The following is a 14,180-nucleotide window of genomic DNA, read 5'->3' as shown; positions in this document are numbered from 1 at the left end:
GTCAGGCACATTTTTTTTTTCTTTCCCCGAGGGAGGTCAGGGCTATTTCTTGTAGTTTTGCTCTAATTATGATTACCTAGGATGAGCTATACTTTTTTCAAGGCAAGTTCTGCTTATCATAGATAGGTATCAGGCTTTTTAACCATCCATCTCACAATAGATCAGCTGGCAGCATGCTGATTCTTTACACCCCCACCTTCAGCATTTTATACTATTTTAGTAAGCAGCCATATCATGCTGCCCGCTCCATGGACTGTTTATAAAAGCTGCTGATCAGTCTATACGGTATTCCTCTTCCACCCAGAAGAAGCCTCGCATTTCACAGTAAATGTGAGGGGTTTCCTCCTTAGCTAGTCTTGCACATACTGTTAAATGTGGAAGAATTCCGCTGGGAGAAGGTAAGTTGGCTGACTTTCTGCAGACTCCATTAAACTACAGAAATGTATGGATTAAAGACATGAAAAATAGTAATAATAAGGATTATGCTAATAGATTTTTAATATAATCCTTAACTTTAGAATCTCTTTTCATTGATCTCCGAAATCAAGTCATGAAATACATTTTAAAGCATTTTCATTGGTAGATCAAGTTTCAGTTTGTAACTTAATACTGCCATAATCCGTGTTTAGTGCAGCGTTGTAGGTGTCTGTAGCAGTGCCTTGGTGACGGCCACTGCGCAGGGAACTCCAGCCATCATATTCTGCAGCATTCTACTTAGACATACTACAGTGATGTGCCCATTGTACAGTGCTGCAGAATATGATGGTGCTATATAAATCAATCATTACAATTATTATGTGGTAGTATGATGTGAGATATATTTCTAGCATTTACGTCATTTCTAATGATTGCCAAAGAAATATATATATATATATATATATACTTGACATTTGCACCACTTTCTTACAGAATACAGTATGCGAGTTTTAATTCTTGAATAAGACATATTCTACAACGTCCCCGCTCACTATATTAAACGCAGCTGATAGCAGTTATTTATACCCCTGGTTTTTTTTCTTATTCCATTTACCGATTTCACCCTCTTATTACCTGTCGGGGATCCCGTTGGTGCAGAGTTTTCTTGTCTCCTAGCAACCAACAAGGCCGCCCATAGTGGGTGTAACCCAAGAGGTGCGCCTTTTTATGACGTCGCGTCCTTCTGTTGTCAACGTTATCGCCAATGCGAGGTCACCTTGCGGGACGGGACAGAATGTGTGGAAAATGGGTTCACAAGTGACAGCATTAACACCGTTATAAATTAGAGCTGTATAGGTGTGTTAGTAATTCGTTTTTTTTGTGAGCGACTTTGGGACGTAATTATGTAACAGAGGACAGTATGTCGTTTTGTTCTATTTAACATGACGTGTTTACCTTAATAGTATTACGTTTCATCATACTGTAGCAAACTGCCATGCATCGCACAGATTTCCACAAAAGTATCATCTTTTATTTACCGTAGCGCCAACAATTTCCGCAGCGACAACCTAGGGCAAAGGCCATTGGATTTATATATATATATATATATATGTAACCATGGAAACCATGACCCTGGGTATTGTTACACATTTAGGACTTTGCCCCAGCATTATGCAGTATAATAATAGGCCATTATGTGCATCATAGAGAACAAGCCATGCATTGCTCTTGTGAATCAGTTCTATAATCAGTCCATTATATTTGTGACCAGCAGGGGGCACATGCGCTCATTAGGAGAAAGGGCCACTATTCGTTAATAAGGTTATTGTGCCGTTTATGACTGTTTGACTTTACGGCACAACTCACTATTTACTGTCATCCACGCGGGGGTGCCACCGCTCAAGAAAAAAAATATATGCTGCCATAGGGTTATTATACAGCCCAGAGCCAGCAACAAAAATTGGCCTGACCATTAAATGCTTAGCAGTCTTACCTATAGGCACAGGATGTAAACCTAGAAAAAGGTAGCCCGCTATTTCAGTGCTAAACAATATTGGCAAAAAAAATGCGCCGTATACAAGGACTCGCCAAAATATATTCACATACAGAAAGGAAAAAGAAATAATCCACAGCCAACAAAAGTAAGGCAGGACCATGCTCAGGTTCTTTACAACTGGTCCTGTGTATGTATAGTTTCTGTTTTTCTTTTCTTGGCCTAAGTCACCTTAAATCAGGCAGTCATCAAGTTCCGTCCACAAGGATCTAGCATCTGCTACTTTTTTGGTGTTGCTTTTGGCTTATATGTGTTTTTGGACCCCGTATGAAAAAAATTATGTACACCCCCTAGCAAGCCTGTGTGTACAGATTTCTGTGTACTGTTGACACGCCAATATGTACGCACGAAAAAACAAGGAATGAGAGCACACCTATCAGATACATACTGCACATACTATAACAAAAACCTACGTTAAGTATTAAATATTGGGAATTCTATCACACTATAAAGCCGTGTATTGCGCTACTTCAATAATTAGTGCCACTGTATTACCTGTAAGAGTTCTAGCCACGTCATCCACTATCCACCACGTCAGCCACCCTCAATATGCCTAGAACATGAAAAAGTTGGCTAAAGAAAAAAAATCCCCTTTGCCTGGAAGATTCATGGTTGCTATGGGTAAGCTAGAAAAATAAGTGGGGTCTTTGAAATCTTCAAGGGGTGCGCTTTCAAGGAAGATTTTGTTTGAGGGGGTTATTAAGTTTAGGGGTAGCTATCCCCTCCAAATCACAAGGTGTACGGTTTTGGTTCAGCCGTGAAAATCTATAATGATTTGGAAGCATGTTGTGACCATTTATTCATTCATTAATTTTTGTGATTGTGTTATTCATGAGACTTTTATATGTAATATGTTTTTTCTTTTATTCAGGTAACATTAGAGAAATATATTATGATATATCCCAATGTATTTGTTGCACAAGAAAAGAAAAAAGCATATATTTCAAAATTGTTTGTGACTCACAGGGATAATAAAAGGAAGATTAATGTGCGCTTGTGTTATTGTACTTGATGTGAACTTTCAGGAAATGTATACATTTGTTAATTTATTTTGACACTTTCTACTGCCACGGAATTTATCACTTGCACCTTTTTATATGTATAAAAAACAAAATAAATGATGGTTTTGTGTTATCACCAATTTTCTGGATATTTTTTCAGGATAATCTACACATATTCAATAAAAATATCCTCAGGGAATGTTGTAGTTTTAAAAACATATTTATTTGAACCACCTTCTGCAAAAAAAAAAAAACAACTACATATATATAGTTTTCCATGGGTAAAACGTAAACTTTTCCCAGGAATTCCCCAAACCTGTAAAATCCCCTACTTATAGAAGAAATTCAGCACAATTCCCCCCGAACTCCCGTTTTCTCATTCATCTCATTGAAATGTGCACAAGGAGTCGGGCACCCAAAAACTCTTGGAATCCTGACAAAATCGTATTTTGTAACGGAAATAAGTATGCATTGGATCTCTATGTATGGATCATAGCTTCTGCCCATATTCGTTATTATAAATATTATAAATTATTACTCTTTAAGTACTGGCTAATTACCGTATATACCATTTTTAACCATAGAAAATTACTGTTCTGTCATTGTATATTATAAGGTCTCTATCCATGACATGAACTTTCATACATGTGATGGCTTTAGACTTTTGGACGTTGCAGTATTCCCCATATCCCCCTACGGAAGCTGCAGCTTCTACTGAAGGTAAGTATTTCATTGTTGATTTTTATGGTTTAGCAGATGTACATTAAAGTACTTAAAACAACTTAAATCGTGGATTATTTGGTGACACCGGAGTGTCCCATTAAGGGGCTACTTTATGAAGGACTATATCATGTGTAGCATGGAAGAACTGCGTCTGATCCTTAAAGTTACTTTGTTTCCTTTATATGCTTAGGCTCAACATTGTAGGTTATTGTGTTATCCCTGGGTGCTATCCTGCTCCAAAAGCAGACTTTGCTGATTTGTTTTTGTGATAGACTATGTAGGTTGGCCCATTTTCCCGTAGATAGCATTTTGCCATTCCTCCTAAGGGGATAAAAAAAAAGCAAGCTTTCTGTTTACTCCAATACATTAGGATGGAGTCTCGGTTTGTTTATGTAGCAGAGCATGGAAGATAAGAATGTTAAGCACAAATAAGCAAACCTGATCAAAATACTGTTTTCTTCCAGGTAGGTTACCCGAGCTTTTTTAAATAGAACTCCAAATAAAGCTAACCTCAAACTCTAACCAAAAATAATAATAATGATAATACTAACTTTAATAGCAGCAGCTAAAATAAAATCTGGTAATTATGCCGTTTATGAGTAGGTAAACTGTCTGGGTGACCAGTGGTTTAGTCCTTTCCTGTTCTCGCAGTAAGCTGTGTATACTTTAGGTCCACAATCTGTCTTTTGTCTGCCTAGGCCAGTCACTGCCTATGTAATGCTTTACAGCTCTCTCTGTTCTCTCTGTTCATTATGTCCTCACAGAAGTGTAAATAATTCCCTCTCGTGGGATCGTCATTTACATGATCTAATTATGCAAATTCACAAAACAACTTTCTGAAAATTCGTAGTGTATTGTCTCTTCTTCACATCCCTAAGAGGGACCCAAAGGTGGCACCATCAATGGAAGGGTTGTCCTCTCCGAGTCCTGTCCGGTATAAAGCTACATCTGAGCACGTGTTGGTATTTGCAGTACATCGCCAGACACTATAGAAGTTTAATCAGCACCAAAACAACAACGTTTGCCACCAATGTAGGTTTCATCACATAACATATAACAAGACCTCTTAACATGCTTTTCCAGTTTTTATTGCAACAGTATGTTATTATAATTTATTGTCTTTTATAGCACCATCATATTCCACAATAGGTAAACAGGACATAACAAGTAATACCGTATTGGCTCGAATATAGGCCGCACTTTTTCCCCCCACTTTAAGTCTTTAAAGTAGGGGTGCGGCCTATATTCGGGGTCTAGCGCCCAACAGCACATCCGCAAGACACCTGGGAGTCTGCTCTGGTAAGTCGGGGGGGGGGGCAGAGTGGCAGCATATCGGGGGGGGGAGGACAGTGGCAGCATATCTCGGGGCGGGGAGGACAGTGGCAGCATATCTCGGGGGGGGAGGACAGTGGCAGCATATCTCGGGGCGGGGAGGACAGTGGCAGCATATCTCGGGGCGGGGAGGACAGTGGCAGCATATCTCGGGGCGGGGAGGACAGTGGCAGCATATCTCGGGGGGGGGAGGACAGTGGCAGCATATCTCGGGGGGGAGAGAGTTGCAGCATGTTTTTTTGGTGCTTTTTTTAAAGAAAAAAACTTTTTCTTTAAAAAAGCACCAAACTTTTAGGGTGCGGCCTATATACGGGGGCGGCCTATATCCGAGCCAATACGGTATATAGCATAACAATTTGACTTACAGAAACACAAAGTGAGAAGGGCCTCGCTCAAATGAGCTTACAATCTAGAGTTGTTATTACTATGTATTCATTTACATAGCGCCATCATATTCTGTAGTGTTGTACAAAGTAGTGTGTCACACAGCAATTTCTACTCTTATAAACAAAAAGTGAAGTGGCCCTTCTCAAACAAGATTACAGTCTAGAAGGAGATGGGTGAATGTCGCACTAGTGTTAAAAGTGCAAACACATAAAGCGTATCTGCCTCACAACTGTATCCCAGTGTAGACATAGTGATAGACAAAGCTCAAAAACTTTAAATTTAAGCTACCTAGACATATTTGAAATACATTATATTATTATGTAAGGAAGTTTTACTTTCCTGAGAAGGTAGGAGATGAGTGGAAGAACCTCCCAGCAGAAATGGTAAAGTCCAATACCCTGAGGGAATTTAAACATGCCTGGAGTAGGCATATGGCTAAGACAAGACTAAGAGGCGATTAAGGTTTGAGCCTTCACTTCAGCAAAAAATGAGATGGTTCTTATCTGCAGTCAAATTCCATTCTCAGTACCCACTGGGTAGCTGACAAGTCAGGGGGAAATGATGAAGAAGGCATCATTTTACATTATTAATGAATTATTTCTGGGAAAAGGCTTGGGCAGTCAATGGGACATTTAGTGATTGATCACAGAGAAATGATACACACTGTGGCATTTTATCACCATGATGCATGTGTAACAGGGAATTGGGATATCTGCATTCATATACAACTCATAACACAGTACAGATAATTGGGAAATATCGCTGTTTCAAGGTTGTAGGTACTGATCTTATGTAATGGGTTTCTGTAGTTTTTAAGCAGAATTCAGATAAGTGGCTGTTGCTTCACTGCATGAGTGACTTGGCACAATAATGGTATCTGATAGTAAATGAGTAAGTGTCCAAAAGTAAAAGGTTGGTCCGCGGCCAATATAATTTGGCCTAAGCAATAATACATTAATGTTCAAAGGTTACAGGTCACTGAAAGAAAAGCAAATTTTGTCCATTAAAATAACAGCAATCAAAATCAATTCGGACTAAATTTTTGTTTTGTTTTTGCAGCATTCCGACAAAATTTGGGGGCCTTTTTTTGATTCAGAACAACATTCTGGGGGTTTCCTACAAATACAGTTTGTGCGCAAATAAATGTGCAAGTCTAGTAGAAGTTTTTAAAGTTGTAAATGACTATTGTCGCTGGAAAGGGCTGATTTTTTATGGAATATCCTCACAGGCGTACAGAGGCCCTTTATCGCTCCCGTCACTCCTGTGTTCCAATGGCACGTTAGTTCGCTAATCCGAGTTAAAGTGGCTAGCTGATCATTAGAAATCCCTAGAACGTGTGGGATCCAGGGTTGTCAGGTAATTGTTATCACAGGTACTTAGATTGAAAAATCAGTTTCTAACGATACTTGATTGGAAAAAACGTTGCAAAAACAAGTCCTGGCGTAATGTGAGTCTGATTATTGAATGGTTTTATCACTGCCTGATAAATCTTTCTATTCTAAAGATATCATCGGCCCTTATCACAGCCGGATGTATGGGGATCACTAGGATTCTTTACAAGTGTTACTGCAACTAAATATCTGTTTCTAATCTTATCTGAGAACAAATGAAGAACTTAAAATGAGATGTGCCTACGTATTCAAAGACAATGAGATCCTAGGGGAAGAAAAAGAGATTATACAATGAATGAGCTACTTAATAAATATAGCTGCCATGAAAATACAAAAAGTATACCTTTTAAATGGGCTATTTGACCAACAATAATAATAATAATAATAATAAGTAAAGCAAACCTCATGTTCCCCCAAATACTGTAATTATGTAACTGATTACCAAACAGAACAAAATCCCGCCAATTATAATACAAGGAATCGCTCGCATCGCCTTGTGGGTTCCCTGACCAACAGATCTACCAACACCCAAGATAATTGGACGTAAAGCTAAGTCGCCAGCCCTAAAATCTTCCCACTTTAAATGATGGCCTCTATTCCCTGACAATTTTAATGCCATTGAAATGAATCCATTATGATTGCCATTTAGAAGGTTTTACACCACTGCTATAGCTGCTTCTTTTTTCAGCATGTGAATCATAACATTAACGGCGGGTGAGTATATTTATTTGTACGGAACGGTGATTTACCACAAGAGCAGCTCGTAAATCAGTACATTTTCTGGCGTTATGTATAGGTAACATTTTATCCTCTGTCTCTCTAACTACAGTTGCACTTTAAGAAGTTAAGCTGAACTCCCACTGCTTGTTTTTATGTATATATATATATATACATTTCTGTATATTTATAACATCAGTAGGGTACTACAGTTGAGTGTCGCTTTGCCTAGCCGTGCTTCAGACGGTAAGAAGCGGGAGCAGCTTAAGCTAACTTCTGAGTATTGTCGCAAATATAATAGCTTTTTGCCTTTTTTGCAGCAATGCGTGGCTGGTTGTCGCATCAATAGTTATGTGGTTACGTTGCAATGTACCTATCTTTTAGAGGCTTCTAAGTTGCAAAAATGAACTAAACTCAAATGGCAGAGGATCAGGGGTAGATGAATACCTGCATGAACCATAAAAATAAGTAAGGAAATTAATATTTATGCTACTGTTGCAACAAATATTACATACATATTCCTTATATCCATAGGACAATAACAAATGGGAAAAAGTATGGTGGGTGTTCCCATGTCAACTAGGTACAGCCGTACAGGCAATTTATATATCATTTGGTTATTTGAATCTGGTTTACTTCAGTTCCAGCATCTAACTTACTAGGTGATTGTGTATAAACAATTATCTGGCTATCAGCATCCAAGCAGGATCAAGATGACTACAATTAGTATCAGTGAAAGTCACTGTGCCTTCCACATAATAACTAAACTGTCTTTGTATTCCACTTCAAGTAACTGGTGGTTGGACTGATGTCATTTTGTCAGAAGTTACTATGTATTTAGAAATTTAGTTCACAATACATCCTATTCAGTGGGACTCGTAACGTTACTTGTATGACCAGTGGTATGTACTAGCCTCAGGGTGGAGGCAGCCTTATTGGGCAATCAGGTTCTCCACTCTACACCATGGACAGGTTAAGGAGATCAGACCAAAATTACTCGGCCTTGCCCATCCTTAATATTGAGAGCCAGGATATGACGTCATCTTCTAGAGCGCAATTTACAGCACGGAAGCCGCAAAAAAAAGTTGTAGGGGTGCTTCCCTGGTTATTCAGGCCTAGGCCAGCGCCCAGCCTAAATATGCCACTGTGTGTGACATAATCATGTTTGAGGAACAACCCCATGCATTTTTCCTCAAAGTAACATAGGTGAGTATTCAAGTACAGAAATGAATGTCTAAAGCTGGGCATGTGTCTGCGGTTTGGTGGCTTGATGCAATTAAACCCTGACACTATAGCCATCATATCCACCTCAATGCATGTAATAGTTGATTTGCCCCCTTAAATTAATTTTCTGCTCCATGCAAATGCATAGATTGGCCATAAACTGGCACGAAACACAGACAGCAGAGGGGTTGGCACGCCAGAGAACTGGAGCCAGAACGTTAGGAGGGAAGGTACGTGTTTTAAGGAGAATGTAGAATACATATTTAAGTACTTAAAATATGTATTTTTATCTGGTGGAGAAATATAGGACACCAGCATTCAAACTAAAGACCTGAGGGATTCTTTACAGAAAGATATAAACAAATAATAAAACTGGCATATGTTTACTATGACAATTATTATACAATCATAAAACATGTATTAGTGCTCAACATTTTTTTTCCTCAAATTCAATTTTCTTTAAATATAAATCTCCTGTATTATATGGGTACGCAGTTCAGATAATTAAGGTTCCAGAGGGTTAATCTCAATTGACTTAAATCCACTTAAATCCATAAATAGCCATGTTAACCAGTTACGGGTGGCTCCCTCCTGCTGTGTCAGGTCAAATGTTCATTCCCACAAAGCTATAAAATCAGGACAGGTGGTAACACAGACATGTCACATGCATTGTTTGTATTACACACATGGGGAAGCATATGTATGTATGTGTGTGTGTTCGCGTGCTTTATGTATGTGATTATAGTACACATGCACTTTAACAACAAATAGTGCATGTGTACTATAACCTATTCTATATATAATGAATGTAAGTTTTCTGTGCATTGGTCGTGGTACGCTTGTTGATCTGGAAAAATATGGATGTGTGGACAACAGTTTTTTCAGAGCGTAATATATTTTTTGACTTACATGATTTTTTGATTTGTTTTTATAGGGCATCTGCTCAGATATTCACACCTCGCTGAGGTTATTTTCAGCGCTTTTGTGAATGGCAATCCTTACCTTCTACCCATCTGCCCAGTTGGTTTAGCTTTTAGTCTGATCCAGCCAACAAGCTAATTGTTAAGCATAAGCTATGATCTATTCTCTACCTCCAGCCTTTCAGGTCCTAAATAAACCCTGCCAGACACAGATCATTTTCTTGGACTATCCACAAAAATTACACACCAGGATGAGCAAATTTATGTAGAGTTTAGGGCACACCCTCATTTTGGCATGTGTTAAAACTTTTGCATAGATTTATTTGGACATTGATATCCTCATACAGAAGGCAGGGCCATAGCATGCACATGCAACTCTTACTGCTACAACCCTTCCGACTGCTTATTTCACACATTGCTCGTCTCTTTACACATCCCTCTTAATTAGACAATTAGAGACTCTGCGAGGAAGTGATAACAAAAACAGGAAGGCCACAAAGTGTCACACTGAAATTAAAACAAATGGCGTCCAAAGCTTTACTTTCTGCACTGGTTGACATAACTAATGTAATATATTTTGTAGTTTGTATAAGATAGTTGGCTTTATTAGACTTCTCTGCTCACAGTGAAGAAAAATGTTCTTGTCACCGTAGAACCCTGTAGGACTTAGCCATTTTGATCTATGTATTTCACATTTAGTCACATGAAACATCTAGATTAAAAAAATGTGCATTTCACATTGAGAGTAAGTGCCCATGGTCCACATGTTTTGGGCTGCTGTGAAACTGGGCCATCGCACTGGAAAATTCTGCCTGCTTGTCCCTTATTCTCGCTGCATTTGGCATGAAAGGTTCCTGAATCATTATGTGAGGAAGTGTAGGTGAAAAGTTAACACCTGGTGTGTGCAGAGCTACTCAAACTGGTTCAGAAGTGAAACCTCCCATTCAAGTGACGAGTTCGAGTTCCTGCCAAGTGGGTCATAAGCATACAAGCATCAGATGGCTACTAGTCACTTCCAGTAGGGGTTGTGATGCCTACATCACAGGGAACCAAAAGCCGCTTCGGAAGGACACTGGTGGGTTTCCTGTGTTGGGTGAGGGACGCTCCTAGGCGTACTATAGAACTTACATTTTAATACTCTACAATGTACACTAAGTAGGTTTTTGTTACTTGAAGCAGAAGAGCATGAAGACTTAATAAAGTATTTCCTCAGTTAGTGGTTTTTCCCAGTGTGATTTATATGCAGTAAATTCATTGTTAACGACAGTTGCGTGTTGCCTTTCCCAGACGATCTTCGCACACTCTAAGTCTGAGCTGCTCTCAGAAATGTTGTACACAAATCCAGGAAAATAAAGAATCATTTCTTTGGTTTTACAATAACATATCATGTACTGCCATTGGCAGCAAAAATATTTTCATGATATTTCAAGCTGAATCATGTGTCATGCATTCAATGCTGTATTTCAATCTCCAAGAGGCTTCACAAATAACATGGGCTTTTGGGTAGGTGAGTATACACATGAGATATAAATATATATATATATATATATATATATATATATATATATATATATATATAATAAATGATAGAGTTACTATTTATGAAACGTCTTTGTGACAAACATTACATATATATTCCTTACAACCATAGGGCAGTAACTGAATGATAAAAAGGATAGTGGGAGTGCCCCTTTAAACAAAGAAATCTGTGGAGGGCCTTGCTCATTAGATCATACAATCTAAAGAATATGGGCAGGTAATATACTTACCCCATTACACACACTACTAAGTAGTGTGTTTGTTTCTGTATTGTTACAGATTTGGATCCTCATTTTCAGGGCCGCCATCAGGGGGGTACAACCGGTACCAGTGCCTCTACTACCATAAGGTCACTGAATGTACGTTGAGTGACCTTGTGGTAGTAGAGACACTGGTGTAAAAGAGGTAGGATGGTGCCCTGCTCCCTCAAGGTCCTTACATGCTATGTCTGAGTGCCGGCAAATTACGTCATATTCCGGTGCTCAGCGTGTTGGACCTAAGGAATTGCGGCCCACTGGATGAACTACTAGGCTGGTGCTGTGGGCCAAACTTCCTTACGCCCAACGCGCTGAGTCTAAGCACCGGAATATGACGTAATTTCTTGGCACTCAGACATAGCGTGTAAGGACCTTGAGGTAGCAGGGGACCAGCCTACCTCCTACTGAGCCAACTTAGGTAGGTTGTGTGTGTAAATAAATATGTTAGTGTGTCTAAGTATATTACTGTATGCCCATGTGTATGTTAGCATATGTGTGTAAGTATGTTATGGTGACTGTGTAAGAATGATATTGTGTGTGTATGTATGTTACAGTATGTTAGCGGGTGTAAGTATGTCAGTATGTTGCTGTGTTTGTGTAAGTATATTCATGTGTATGTACGTGTATTAGTATGTGAATGTGTGAAAATGTGTTACTATGTGTGTAAGCACTGTACTGTACTGTTGTCTTAGTGTGTATATTTTATGTGTAATATACACAATAACACTATACATACAGTATATACACAGACACATTAACAAGATAGATAAATATAGATAGTATATAGTGTTAGACTCAATAGGTGCATGTTAGTGTATGTTCTTGGAAAGTGTGTGCACATGTATATAAGGGTGTTGTGTGTGTTACTGTATGGCATTTGCATGAGTGTGTATATCTGCATGTAGTGTTAGAGTGTGTGTATTGGTGTATGGGGTTATCATGCCTCAGTCTATGGCCTTAGCATGCGTGTGTTACTGTAGGTGATATAATAATGTTTGTGACCATATGATATTAGCATGTGTCTGTTACAGTATGGTGATATATAGCGTGCGAATGGTGTTAGCATAGGTGTATGTGTGTTAGAATGTGTGTGTTATCATGAATTTGTGTGAACGTGTATGGAGTGTCAGGGGTGAGCCTAGGGTTAGTGGGGCCTGGAAAGGAGGAGTACAAAAAGAATATGTGTGTATGTAAGTGTACATTGGTAGAATGAGTGGGTGTTAAAGCGAGTTTACATGTTAGTATGTATAAGTATTAGTTATAGGGGGCCTGGAAAAAATACTGCACCCAGACACCCAGCTTGCCTCTGTTCTCATAATGTGTGCTTATGGGAGGATCTTAAGGTGGCATTATGGGTAGAGCAGCGGGATGTGGGTGGGCTGATGGTAGGTGCATGGGGTCCAGGCAGTAAGCATGTAATGGGCCTCAAAATTTCTGATGGTGGCCCTGGTCGGGTTTATCATCATTTGCAATTATTTTATAAAGTTATAGCCTTATAGACATAATCCTGTTTTAAGCCACTTTTTGATTTTCAAAATAGTTTCAGCTTGTCTGGTGTCTGTAGATGAGTGTTTAGTAACGCTTCTACTACCCCCTTAATTTTAAGTGGAAGGGTTTTCCATCACCTTTACACACCGTAACTTTTGTTATTGGTATTTCCAAATAGTTTCACAAAGCAGATGAATCACTTCTGTTCCAGACCCATGCGATTTCTAAAACAAAAGGCATCAGGTCGCTACCTTTTTTATCTGTTGGCACAGTTCATGCTTATGTTTCTTAATTGGGCACTAATGTAGGATGAGAATGAATGCTGACGAGCATGTCAAGACCATGACACCTTTCAACTGTAGCCCTTGCATGCCTGTCAACCTGGCATGACCCTGCTGAAAACGACTGCTGCTGCCATGGTATGCGACCTGCTGTTATCTGTTGTATTTGTTTTGTGTTTAGTAGTATTACTGTTGCATGGAGTATGTTATCTTCGCTGTGGCTAGAACTTTTAGATAAAGCAAGTTTGTTTGCTGGAGGTCTACAATGGGCTAGTTTATTCCCAATATGTAACAGGTCTCAGGATAGCAGGGGACTGGTAGTGGTGCCCAGGGCTGGACTGGAGAAAAAAAAAGCACTTTAAGAACAGAGCCCTGTAAATGATGTACGTTCGGCTACTATTACACTAATGCAGCTGGTGGCTGGGTGTGTAGCATCATTGCCCAACCAGTTTTATTTTAGACTCCTCTTTTGTTCTAACATGGCTGTATCCATTGTTCTTATACTGTGCAAATTTTAAAAAGTGCAGATTGCACATAAAAAAGTAGTTTTTTTGTGATTCATCTCACTGTTGGATTACTGCAGAAATATTCCTTCCATCAACTTCCTCATTATGAAAAAATTGCATCTCTAGTGTTTTTCATGAAGCCGTACCTGCACATGTGGAAATCCTTTGGAAAAAATGAACACGCCATTTTTATTCTTTTAAATGTTCACATTTACATGCGATTGGCTTCTAGTATTCCAATATCCGAAAATGAAGTGGAAAGCCCAACAAAACAAATGAAAACAAAGCAAAAAAAAAAAACAAATGAAAAATTTCCCTTTGCATTGCGTTTCTTTTTTCACTCTCTTACTCACACAGGGCGAAGCAGGGGAAGAAAGAAGACAGAAGAACAGGAAGAGGCAAGAGAAGAAGCAGAGCTACCGAAAAGAAGACGGGGACACGGAAG

Source organism: Sceloporus occidentalis, unplaced genomic scaffold (genome assembly GCF_023333645.1).
Source record: "Sceloporus occidentalis isolate IW3139 unplaced genomic scaffold, rSceOcc1.0.p SCAF_175, whole genome shotgun sequence".
NCBI lineage: Eukaryota > Metazoa > Chordata > Lepidosauria > Squamata > Phrynosomatidae > Sceloporus > Sceloporus occidentalis.
The sequence above is the reverse complement of the archived record's forward strand: the minus strand, read 5'-3'. Positions refer to the sequence as shown.